The sequence below is a fragment of the Acartia tonsa genome, chromosome 6, assembly GCF_053477335.1.
Source record: "Acartia tonsa isolate MP-2025a chromosome 6, ASM5347733v1, whole genome shotgun sequence".
Taxonomy (NCBI): domain Eukaryota; kingdom Metazoa; phylum Arthropoda; class Copepoda; order Calanoida; family Acartiidae; genus Acartia; species Acartia tonsa.
In genome coordinates, this window is record NC_137265.1 from 43,526,347 (window position 1) to 43,539,322 (window position 12,976).

Here is a 12,976-nt window from a genome sequence, read left to right on the forward strand (position 1 = left end):
CATCCATAATGGACGGATAGACAAAGTGAATTATGGAGCAGATGTTGAGAGGTGATAAGTCAAAAATATATCTATTTTTAAAATCAAGAAATTTTTCACTTATTTTTTTTTTTTTTTAATTTTTTGTAGTATGATTATAAAACCAACGCACAAAGTAAATTATGTACCGGATGCTCATTGAGTTAAGGTTCTTTACCAAAAAAAATCAACATTCTATCTTATATAGCAGCAAAGAAAATCACATTCACCACCATGTGTTATGGACTGACTAACAGACTGACCGACAGAAAAAGTCAAATACGATGTAGATTCGCTACAAAAAAAAAACTTCATCTCACCCCTATTTTGTTTGAATACCTTAAACTCATAACGTAACACAGATAACAAAATTCAAAAATAGCGAAGCAAAAAAACAACATGTTTATCTACTTTACAGGACAGCCAAACAAACGAACGTGACATATAAAGTAAGTTATTTTAGAACTATTAAAGAATTATACATAGATACATCCTTATACTAAAGTAACAGGATGTTTGTCTGTGTATCTGTGTGTTTGTACCAAGGATCTCGCTAACCGCTGAACTGATCGGGTTCTCCTTAACAGGGTAGCTTCCCATAGGTCCCGGGAAGGTTTGTAACTGGTGGGACACCCCCAACCCCCCCAAATTAAAATACCCCCCCCCCAAAAAAAAATTTATTTTTTAAATTTTTTTAACTAAAATTAAAAATGACTCCCCCATCCTCAAGTGCCCCTAGAGGCCTCTAGGGAAGTTTCCGCTAGTATATTATAAAATAGTAGAACATACAAAAGACGGACGAAAAGACCATTACTGACAAAGTAGATTCTTATGTGAAAATTCAGACTTCTATCTCTCATATCTCTATATAAAAAAATACACATCCCATTACCGCATAGCGTTATGGACATTAGATTATAAAGAATTATAAAGTGGCTTTGCTACTAAAATGAAGAGCTTAAAATAAACAATAATTCAAATTGCTTTCTTTGAAATTGTATATTAACAATTTTTATGTTTTACTTTGATCTAGGAATATCTATAAATTTTAACAAACAAATACCAATTAAAATAGTAAATAATAGAATTTTTGAACATTTAACTAATGTGTTTTGATACACTAGCGGCTTACTCCCTACCTTCTCGGGGGGAAAGAACTGTACAAAGCTTCCCTTAAATGCACAACCTTTTTTTTATTATTAATGTTTTATTTATTTTTTTGAAATTACTCTATAATCAACTTTGTTAGCGGGGAACCTTCTCAATAATTCACACCGTCCGTCCGTGACGCTCTGGGGGAATTATGATTTTCTCGGCTGCTAATTAAGATATACGGCCTAAATAGTTGAGCATCCAAAATATATTTTCTTAGTCCATCGGTCTGTCACACATGCTCCAAAAATATTAACACCAAAACATATAAATATTAAATATAGAAGGCTTTGTGCTTTGAAAAAATTTATTCTTGCTTTACGAACACTAAACATCTGCATCACTTTGACCGTAATGCCATCCATCTTTTCTGTGACTTCTTTATTATGAATTTTGTCATCAATGTTAACATAGTAAATCCGTACAATATTATATTTTTGATTAGAGGATTCCCTCTCTAAGGGCTAGGCTACTAAGTTTTATAGACTGTTGACTGCAAATCCTTAAGGGTAAATAGATAGTGTTTAATCATATAATCTCTATTTACATATCTCTGTACAATTTTTGTTAAACTATGTCAGAAAAGTTTTAAATCATTACATATTATATCTATCTATTTTATCCTTTTAAATCTACATGTAAATTTAAATGTATTTTAGCTCAATATTAAAAAAAATATATAATTTCTTTTAAATTTAAAACATGTAAAAAGTGAGGATTCTTAATGCATGATTATTCTTCTGCAAATACAGAGTTGCCAAATTAAATTTTGTTAATTTTCAATGGTACACGTATGTTTTGATAGTCGTTCAATTTGGGCAGGGTATTTTCATAACATGGCAACCCTGGTAAAATATCTGGATGCTGGGCAAAACATTTTCATAACATGGCAACCCTGGTAATAGATCTGGTTGCTGGACAGAATATTTTCATAACATGGCAACCCTGTTAATAGATCTGGTTGCTGGGCAGGATATTTTCATAACATGGCAACTCTGGTAATAGATCTGGTTGCTGGGCAGGATATTTTCATAACATGGCAACCCTGGTAATAGATCTGGTTGCTGCGCAGGATATTTTCATAACATGGCAACCCTGTTAATAGATCTGGTTGCTGGGCATGATATTTTCATAATATGGCAACCCTGTTAATAGATCTGGTTGCTGAGCATGATATTTTCATAATATGGCAACCCTGGTAAAAGATCTGAGCTTGATCTTTAAATCGTTTTTATGCCGCGCTGAATCGGGGCGATTCAGAGGTAAACCGTAGGCGCGCTGGTGGTAAGCCACAGCGCACCTGATTTTTAAAAGATTTTCGGTGCGGTGTTGTTAAATCGCTTGCGCACTCACTAAAATATCGATCCGCGCCAGTACAACTTTATTACTTAAGCAGTGTCAGTAAGGTATTTTATATAAAATACCGTGTCAGTATAGTATTTTATATAAAACATTAATATATAATTTATTTTAAAAATAACTATAAAAATGTTTTCACGATAGTTTTGCAATAAAATATTAAAGTAATTAAAAAAAAATATTTATTTATTAAATAAATCACCCCGATTTAAACCGCCAATGCCACTCGGTGAGTGGCATTGGCGCGCCGGGCCCGCGCCACTGCCCGATTCAAATCACCCATGCAAATTCGATTTAAAGATTGATATTAATAATTTGATGGTGCGCCAAATGAATCGCCCCGGTTTAAATCACCTATAAACGATTTAAAGATCGAGCTCTGATTGCTGGGCAGGATATTTTCATAACATGGCAACCATGTTAATAGATCTGGTTGCTGGGCAGGATATTTTCATAACATGGCAACCCTGGTAATAGATCTGGTTGCTGGGCAGGCAGAGATTGAGCACAAAATATCTTGCAAATCAAATCCAGACCAATCTTTGAATTTCCATGAATAATATTAAGGATTTTGGAAGTGAAGTTAATGCAGGGAGGGAGAGGCCAATAGCAGATTAATTAATCCTCTTACCAATCTGTACGCCCATAGTAGAAGAGCTTGATCCTTTTTTAATCCTGTTATAGTAGTCCTATCGACTTTATACCTTCCTAAAGGATTTCTATCAGTAAGTTAAAATATTAAAAGCGTTTCAACTCCAAAATCGTGCAAAAAAGTCCATACGTCCAATTTAAACGGTTTTAAGTACCTTCTTTACTAGATATTATTTTGAAGAAAAAAAAATATAATAGGTGAATATTAAGATAATTCAGAATAATGTTCAAAGCGTAGAATTTCTATGCTTACTTCTTGAAATAAAAGTGCTTCCATCTCGTCCATATAAAATATTCTGTATTTAACAATTTGGCAACAGATTTATATAGATTTTTATTGAAATTTTGTACCTAATTATAGCTTATCTAAACTTGTTTATGTCTGTCAGACTTCGCTTTTAACTTCGCTTTTATAAATGTTGACACCCTTGGCCAATACAATAATTGAGAGAGATATTTGTGCTATCCCTGTATCCCTGAAAGTTATGCATCCTAAGTTTTGTCTTACTAAATCTTCATTCAAAGTATTTATATCCTCTGTGTACTTAACTTTTTAAAAGCGAAGCTTTTCTGTAATTATCAAAAGCGAACCTTTTCTATAATTAAGGTCGGCCCGTCCGTCCGTCAGTAAAGGTTACCTCTTTTCGTTAATTTAGACATGTTAGAATTGTCCTATCGATGATTCCTATAACAGTTAGGTCGATTTAGAAAGCATAGCAACACTACAATCGTTACCAGAAAATATGTACGTCCATTTAATCATGCTGCCATTTAACCTTGTGATATATTCATCCTATTCATATGATTTTTAGAATAATGATTCCTATTACAACAAGGAACAATCTTATGAGCGAATAATCTCTATAATCATATATATCTTCCTAGTAGATTTTCTAGTATAAAAGTAACGTGATGTCTCTCCGTCTGTAGCAGAGGATCTGGCTAACAGCGGTACCTCCAATCCTCAACAGTAAAATCCTCCTAGAAAAAAATTGATTTTACACTAAAATGAAAAGAAGAGGGTAAACTTGATATGTAATAATGGACTTAGAATACGCGAATTTTTGTGACAAGGTAATTTTGGAAGTAAATTTAGGTTGCTAAAATAGTCATCAGATTTTGGTCAATATGTTCCTCTATAGTCACTGGAGGGAATGGGGTAAAATCATACGGTGGAGATGGGGGAGTATCGTTATATTAGCCAGCTTTGAGAAACATTTTATCAGGGTCTGTGAGAATCTCTGGCAATATCCATGTATTCTATATCTATTTATATAACTAATTGCGGCGTTATCCTCTTAGAAATTTTTTTTTCAATTTTTTTTCAATTTTGTCACCCCCCCCCCCCCCCCCCCCCCCCCGACTACCGACGAACAACTATTTTAGGTTAGGTTAGGTTTTAGGCTAGGGAGCTGAGCGCTGCGGCTAGGCAGGCAAGGGGGCCGAGCGCTGCGGCTAGGCAGGCTAGGGAGCCGAGCGCTGCGGCCAGAGTTCATAGTTCGCTGTCGGGGGGGGGGGGGGGGGGAGGGGGGTGTACTCAAATTTTCAATATTGAAGAAAAAAATTTCTAAGAGGATAATACCCTAATTGCTCCTACACCATGTGACTTGGATTCGAATTGAAAAATTTATTCAATAAAACAAATAAAATATGTTTTATTAACCCTAAGATATCTTACTCTGAATTTTACACCAAGTCAAATAAGTTATTTGTTTTTTCCATATTTTTAATTCACAGGAACTGTGCTAATTAAATCTAATTTTAATTAATATACATATATTAAAATTTAATAATGAATTACAATCTATTTTCATACAGCAAAAATATAATGGTCAATTATAAAATTTTTCTAGTCTGTCTGTCAGGGCTCAGCAGCCACGCATCAACCATGCATAAGCCTCTAATTTAAACCTACTTGATTACCATAAAAATAGATTGTCTGTTTAGGAACATGTTTAGACATCCAACTGAATTCTATAACATGACGACTTCATTGCCGAGCCCTGCTGGTTTGAGGCTATTTTCTTGGTCCCGCCCTTCTTCATCAATATTCTAGAAGCTAGGGACGCAGCCACTAGAATCTTCTATATTATCAGATAAACATATGAAATTTTAATAAAATAGATTTAAATCTTGTAATTATGAATAAGATTAAATTTTGTGTTAGTGTGAGTGTGTGTGTGTCCATGTTTGTGTGCATGTGTGTGTGTGTGTGTGTGTGTGTGTGTGTGTGTGTGCGTGTATTTGAATGTAGTTAGTTGCAAAATCTAAAATGAAGACCATTTGAATAAATTAGTTTGGCAAGGGAGAGAGAAAGGGGCCAAAATTTTTTGCGGGTTCCCAAAACCATTGCTATTGTTAATTAACACTGCTATATCAGTCGTGTGACGTTGTCTTTTTTGCCAATCAGATGGATTTCATTTCAATGATTGGTTACCAGTTCAAAATAAAGGTCATGCAATCAAAGGATTTTGTTTCTGTAAGACTTTAAGACACCTAAAAATTTAAATTTATTTCATAAAGTAATATTAGTAAAATTGTACAAGTTGGAAGAATGTCTTGACCAAAATCTAGACGATTTAGAAATACTGATAAAGGTCCTGCAATCAAAGGGTTGATAGCCTTCAGGACATTTTAACACTTCTCAGATTCTTGGAACTGGCAATAAATAGGACTCTCTAACAAAGGTTGTGCAATCCATAAACTGTCTGTTGTAAGATTTTGTCTAAAAACATAGTCATTATAATGACCATAAAAATCAATTAAAAGGTTTAATTAATAGTGATAATGCCGTTTATGAGATCTTTAGGACCCATCTTTTTTATCTGAATAAAAGATGCACAGATCTACAGCCCCCAAAGTGCGCAGTTTAAACACAATAATATTATGCCAGACTTATATTTTGTATAATTAATTAAAATCCTCCATTTAAAATCCCCCCCCCCCCTCACTCAATATCCCCCTTTTAATTTCAAATCCCCAGGGAACCAGGGTTATTACAATGGACAATTAATCAAACTCCAATCCTCATTATTTTTAAAAAAGTATATTTATTAAAGACAGGGGTGTCTTGGGGGGATAACTTTATCTGTCATTGTTATCTCCCTCCCTGCATATATAAAATTCCCCCATGCCTTTAAGCCCAAGTTTAATTTTAGGTCGATGACAAATTAATTCCACGCTGTATCACGGGATGGGGGCGTGATTGAAATATGTAGTATACTCCTTTGATTAAACTCAATTTACGGGTTTTTATATAATTGCAACGTAGTTATAAGACTTTTGGTAGCAATAAATTGAGACGTTGGGTATCCCTCTAACTGAACCGATTTTTGATTAGTCAACGGTCTAAATTTGTCTCGGCCAGGATATGATTAAAAGCCTAAATCGGCCAAGGAATAGCCGAGTACAATATTTTTAAACTTAAAAAATTAAAAATAAAGAGCTAAATGATTTATTGTGTCTTTCTCTTTTTATCGACAGACGCACTTGGATATATTATTTTCATAATTAATTATATGTATTTCCCATGTTAACGTCACCTTATGTGTAAATTTGGTGAGCCACAGTATTGAGTAGCGTTGTTAAGTTAGGATGGAAGAATTTTGTAATGAAAGCAAAAGTGGGGTAGAGGATAAGGGATGGGGTAAAACAGGTTATCATAATGTTTTATTTTCTTGACTTTAAGTTAAACTCTATCCCCATTAGTCCTCCATCTTTTTACTTAGAATTAAAATTAAGGTGTGTGTGTGTGTGTGTGTGTGTGAGTGTGATTGGAGAGAGAGAGAAAATATGAGTTCCGCTTACTTCTACTATTCTAACAACAAGAGAGCCGGGATGGTTTAACTCAAAAAGTGCTATTCTAACATGTATTGAGTGGGAGTGGGGGGGGGGGGTTAAACTCAAAAATGAGGTAGAGAAAATATGAGTATGCTTACTTCTACTATTCTATCAAGAGAGCTTGAGAGGTTTAACTCAAGAAGTGCTCTTCTAACAGCAAGTGGGCTGGGTACTAGGTAGGTTTAAATCAAAAAATGTTTTTCCAAAAACAAAAAAGCAGCAAATTTAAAAAGTACTATTCTAAAAACAATAGAGCTATTCTAACAACAGGAGATCTCAGGGGTTTTATTTCATAAAGTGTTGTTCAAAAATAAAAATAAGGCGATGAGGTTTAACTAAAACAGTGCCTTCTAACAACAATAGAGCCAGGGTGGTTTTACTCAAAAAGTGTTATTCTAACAATAAGATCACATGGGAGGTTGAACTCAAAAACTGTTTTGGCACTTGTGAGACTAAACTTAAAAAGTGCACATAATATAAAGTTTTAATCCATTATGGATTCTATTATATACTTTATCTTCTTTGAAAGTTTTAAAAGCTATTGATCCATCTCAACCCAAGACTATTTTATCAAACTAACATTCTCAATTGTCCTGTAAAGGAAAAAAACACAAATCAGTAAATAATACATACAAAAAGTCTATTTTTGAAGAATCTGAATAAGATATTTAACATTTCTTTTTTTCTTTTTGATTTAATGAATTGTAGAGATGCATTGCATCTTTATAAAAGGTTATGTAATTAAAAATGCTGTTAAAATTAAATTTTCATAATTCATATTAATAAAAACACATACCTATAAACTTTTTTTGACATTTTAAACATATTTACACTACCGCTACGTATCTATTTATGGTCTAACAGCAGACCAATACAAAACAAACAAAAAAAACAGCTGAAAGAAAGGGTTAAGAATTTTGAATGGGCGTAGCAAAAGGGGATTGTGGTGTGGTCGTTATTTTCATTTTTTTTAAAACATTGCAACTGCATTTTACATTCAAATATTTAATACAGGGTCAAATTTACAAATATAATATTTTTCTATAGATAACATAATCCAAGGGTCATTACTCTGCACTTGCTCTAATGGCACCATTTGAAAATCATTGGGCTGGTGTCCATTAGAATAAAAATGAAAGTGCTTTTCTGAAAACAAAAGTGCTAATAAGGTTTGAATTCAAAAAGTCCTGTTGTTGCAGTAAGGAAAAAAGTGGTTTTCTAACAACAAGAGAGCTAAGGAGGTTTAACTCAAAAAGTGCTATCAGGACAAAAAATCTCCTGATAGTTTAACTAAAAAGTACTATTCTGATAACTCAAGAAGTGCTCTTCTCACAAAAAGAGGTTAACTCAAGAATTGAATTTGAAAGTTTTCACTTAATTTGAGACAGTAGAAATAAAATAGTCAAGTTTTTTTTATATCTTTGAATCAATTATCAAACAGCGCTGAAAATCTGCATTGCAAAAAAGTGAGATTTACAAACAAGACGAGTCATTGACATTTTGTAATATATATAATGGAGAAAACATAGTTTAAAAAGAGAGGGAGGTGATTTTTAGGGCATAGCAAATAATGGGAAGGCTAAAAAAACAGATATCTATAAAACAACAGAGCTGTAGATCGAGGGAAAACCATGAAAAAAGTTATCCACTCCCTTCTATAATGGCAAAACTCTTAGACTAAAATTGACACTAATTGATTAAGTGAGTAGATAGATTTTAAAAGATTTTAGTTGAAAGTTCTATTTATAATTTTGTAAATATTGGCCTTTCAGTAACTCTATTTAATTTTAATATATATAAAATTATATTTACAAAAAGAAAAATAAGAGGTAAAAATAGGATGGAGGGGGATATCTATAGGGTATGGGGGCATGTTTAATGTTAAAATTCATGGATACAGGTATTTTGGATTCTACCTTTAGCAGCCTATACTCACATGGTCCATGGAGAAAGAAAAGGGCGGAGAAAATGGTCAATTATTATTTCATTAATTTACCCTCCTTTATTAAAGGCAGATTTTAGGAGAAACACATTATCGTCCATGGACGTATCCCTAAACTCCTGTTGTTTGACTGAATCTAATTTAGGGAAAGGAATGTAATTTATACATGGAATATTATAAATAAATTGAATTAAAAATCTTTATTTAGAAATTAGCGGCTACGCCCCTGAGGACTCTAGAGGCACTAATGTTTGGGGATTAGGTCGAACCTCGCGCCCATTTTAATTTTAATATTAAAAGAAAAATTTAAAAGATGAGGGTGCATTTTTTTCTAGGTCGCGATTCCTCCCCCAAAACTCAAAGAGAAGCGCCGTTTTAAAGGAGAATCATATCGGTTCACCGGTCAGAGATATCCTTCGGTAAACACAGACAGACAGATATCCTGCTTCTTTTGATTGAATATTTCAAACCAAGGACTTTATTGTTCTAAGAAGAGCAGCAAAAACAAGATAACAACATTTTAACGTACATAATTAAGATTTTTAGAAAATTAATAAACAAGTATGACGAAATTTGTGGCAATGAAGCTAATCAAATAAGAATAAGGGGGACACGTACATAAACGGTATCAATAAATAAAAATAAAATGACGAATCTAGTGTTTCCCCTAATTATAATGTGTATAAATCTGCCTTTGGTAGTTAATAAAAATTAGAGGGAATAAAGAGTTGTAGATTAATTTCTGCGCCATTGGTAAATCCCTTTCTGCAAAGATGCAAGGATCTTAAGGGATATGACAATAGGTTATATAATGATGTTCAATGTACATTCCAAATGATGATACCTCTCTAAATGAAAATTATTGGTTGAAAAGTTTGATCCATCAAGATTTGATAAAAGCACAAAGTTTTTGTAAGCCATCAAAACGCGCGAGAGAACTTTAGAGACCAGTATAATATACAGTCTAATGTCTTCTCCCTCCCTGGTAAAATCCCCCAACTAAAATTGTATGTATTGTTTTTTGTTATGAAATAATGACCATTTAAAGACAGCCGTATTTATCATTTTAATTCTATGTAATTTATTTATATACAGAATAAAAACAAGGATAACAATGTTTATAAGTAGCGCAGCAATAACAAGAAGGATTATCCTATCCTAAAAGTAGTAAGCTTTTTTTTCTGTAGCGAAGGATCTCGCTAACCGCTGAACCGATATGGTTCTCTTTTACAATAAAGATTCTTATAGGTCCTATGAAGGTTTTTAACTATTTTGGGGGAGGGTAGGTCCACCCTACAAATGAAAATCACCTATAGAATAAAGTTACACCTCATTTTTTTACTTTCTTAAATTGAAAATTTGGGGGTCGACACCCCCCCCCCTCTTTGCCTTATGTGCCCCTTGAGGCTTCTAGTATAACAAAAGCAAGTTATTTAAAACATAGTTTAGATACAAAAAAAGGACAACAAACCTCCGCTCAACTAAACTGAATGACAATAAGAAATATAATTCCATTTCTAACCTATCTTAATACATAGATTGTTAGGCATACTTAAATATATTTGGTAGTAGAGTAGCTTCGCTCAACTAAATATAATGATTGTAATAAGAAATATAAATCCAATTCTAACATATCTTATCACAAGATCTTGAAAGACATACTTAAATATATGTGGTAGTGACGTACAGAAGGACGGACACTACCAGATAATAGAGTAGCTTCGCTCAACTAAACATAATGATTGTAATAAGAAATATAAATCCAATCCTTACATAGAAACTTAGACTAACATGTATACATTTTTTATCTATCTATTTATCTATCTATCTAACTATCTAACCCGCTATCGTGGCTCAACACGTAGCGCATCCGCCCGGGGAGGTTATAGGTTCGAATCTCGGGCTGACACCGCGTCATAGCTAAAGACGCTAAAAATGGTTCCTACTGCTGCTATGTCAGATGCGCGACATAAATAGTTAAATGAGTGGGAATGATTTGGCCCATAAACAGGCGCAACTCATTACCATGCACAGTTAGGACTTCTCAGACAAAGTTCGTGCAATCAAAGGGTTGGTTGTCTGATGGATGTTAATTAACCTAATATCCTTGGGTGTTAGAGTTCCACATCCCATTACACGCGGATGATCCTCTGGATTCTCAAGATGATGATCTATCTATCTATCTATCTATCTATCTATCTATCTATCTATCTATTTATCTATTTATCTATCTATCTGTATTATTTATAGTTTTTAAAATATACATCGTTATTTGAATCCATATCTATTTGCCTCTTATTCTCTATCTATTTCAATGTCTTTCTCTCCTTATAATTATCTCTCTCTCTCTCTCTTCTTTCTTTCTCTCTCCCTTTCTTTCTCTTTTTCTCTTTGCAGACATCTATTATGAAAATTATGGACATTACGGCTTATTTCCTGTCATTATAATGTAAGGATTGGGCAGACTGGCCTCTTATTGGCTGGTCGTGCATACAACAAAGTTAAACAATAGAGGAACAACAAGAAATATGATATTGACCCCTTACTTTTTGATAAAGAATTTTCACGTACAAGATTTTCAAAAAATTAAGGATGACAACATCCTTGAGTAGCAAAGCAATAAGATAAAATTCGCAGCAGTTTCCCTTAAATTGCATATTTAAGCAAATAACCCCCTTCCTATTCAACCGATATTGTTTTCTTGTCTACTTGGTGTAATGTACATTTTACATATCAATAATTTTTTCTGTCTTCTATCCGTGCCTTTTGTTTATTATTATTAAACATATTTTCTTGTCTGTTATTAAGAAGGTCTTTGTAATTCAATCTTGGGTGAATCTATTAGGCATTGAATATTGATAAAATTTTTTCCTTATTTTCTCTCTTCTACTCGTTACTTTTGTTTCTCGAGTATATATTCTTTTATGTTATAAATAAGGCCTTTTCAATATAATCTGAGATATACATCTATTCTAATATATCTATTAGGCATCCAAGAAACCCTTCTTATTGGTCAATATATCGGCCTTTTTTTGCTTTAAGATTGCATATAAAATATATTCATATATATATAACAAGGACTATTTAATGCATAAGTAGCGTAGTAATGCACTGTCAATATTGGATGAAGTGTGTCGAATACAACTTTAAAAAAATTTGTCGACTATTTTCATTATATAAAAGTGGCCATAGCTGACTAAAAGAATCAATGAAACTGGGGATTGCTGATACATCATTTTAAGATTCAAAATTGAAAAATAGCCTTCATAATAGCATGTCAATGATATGTCAGTTTTGACCACTTTTATTCTATACCATATAGTCTACACAGGAAGGAGGAAAAATAATCTGTAAGTTATACTGGTGCCCAAAGTTTTAAAAACAAGTTTTTCTCCTTTGTTTAAAAACTTTGGGTACTTTTTTTAATCTTGATTGCTTGGTTCAATTCAATGAATAGTCTCGAAACTTCCAAACCAATAACTTTAATTTATGGAATGGGTAATTTTGTTAATCATCATTTAGGATTTGCATAAATTCATCGTCCATTGTATCATCCCTTAAGATCCGTGTTTCTACAAGTCATAAAAAGGATTAAACATGAATGGCAAGCAAAGATGTGCAGAGCTAATTGGTTATATTCAATAAAATTGCAGAAATTTATACAGATATATTGCAATCATCAATACTTAAAGAGTTGCTTCGCTACTTCAATACAAATACACATGTGTAACTGTAAGTGTATAAAACTGGGTTCAAAGTCTTACAAATAACAGAACAAAAGAAGCCAAAATAGCTTTAATTTTACTGTTATTTATTTGAACTAATCCACTATAAAATCCACCATTAAGTATGGCAGGTCATATCAAAACCATGTATTAGTTTTTTGGCATATATAAATATGACGGTGGGGAAGGGGAGGGGTTGGGTGTAGTAACCCCTTAAATATAATGAAAGTAAGGGGTAGGAGACAATTGAGAAGAATAAGTTTATGGGGCCCAAGAAAATACGGGGAAA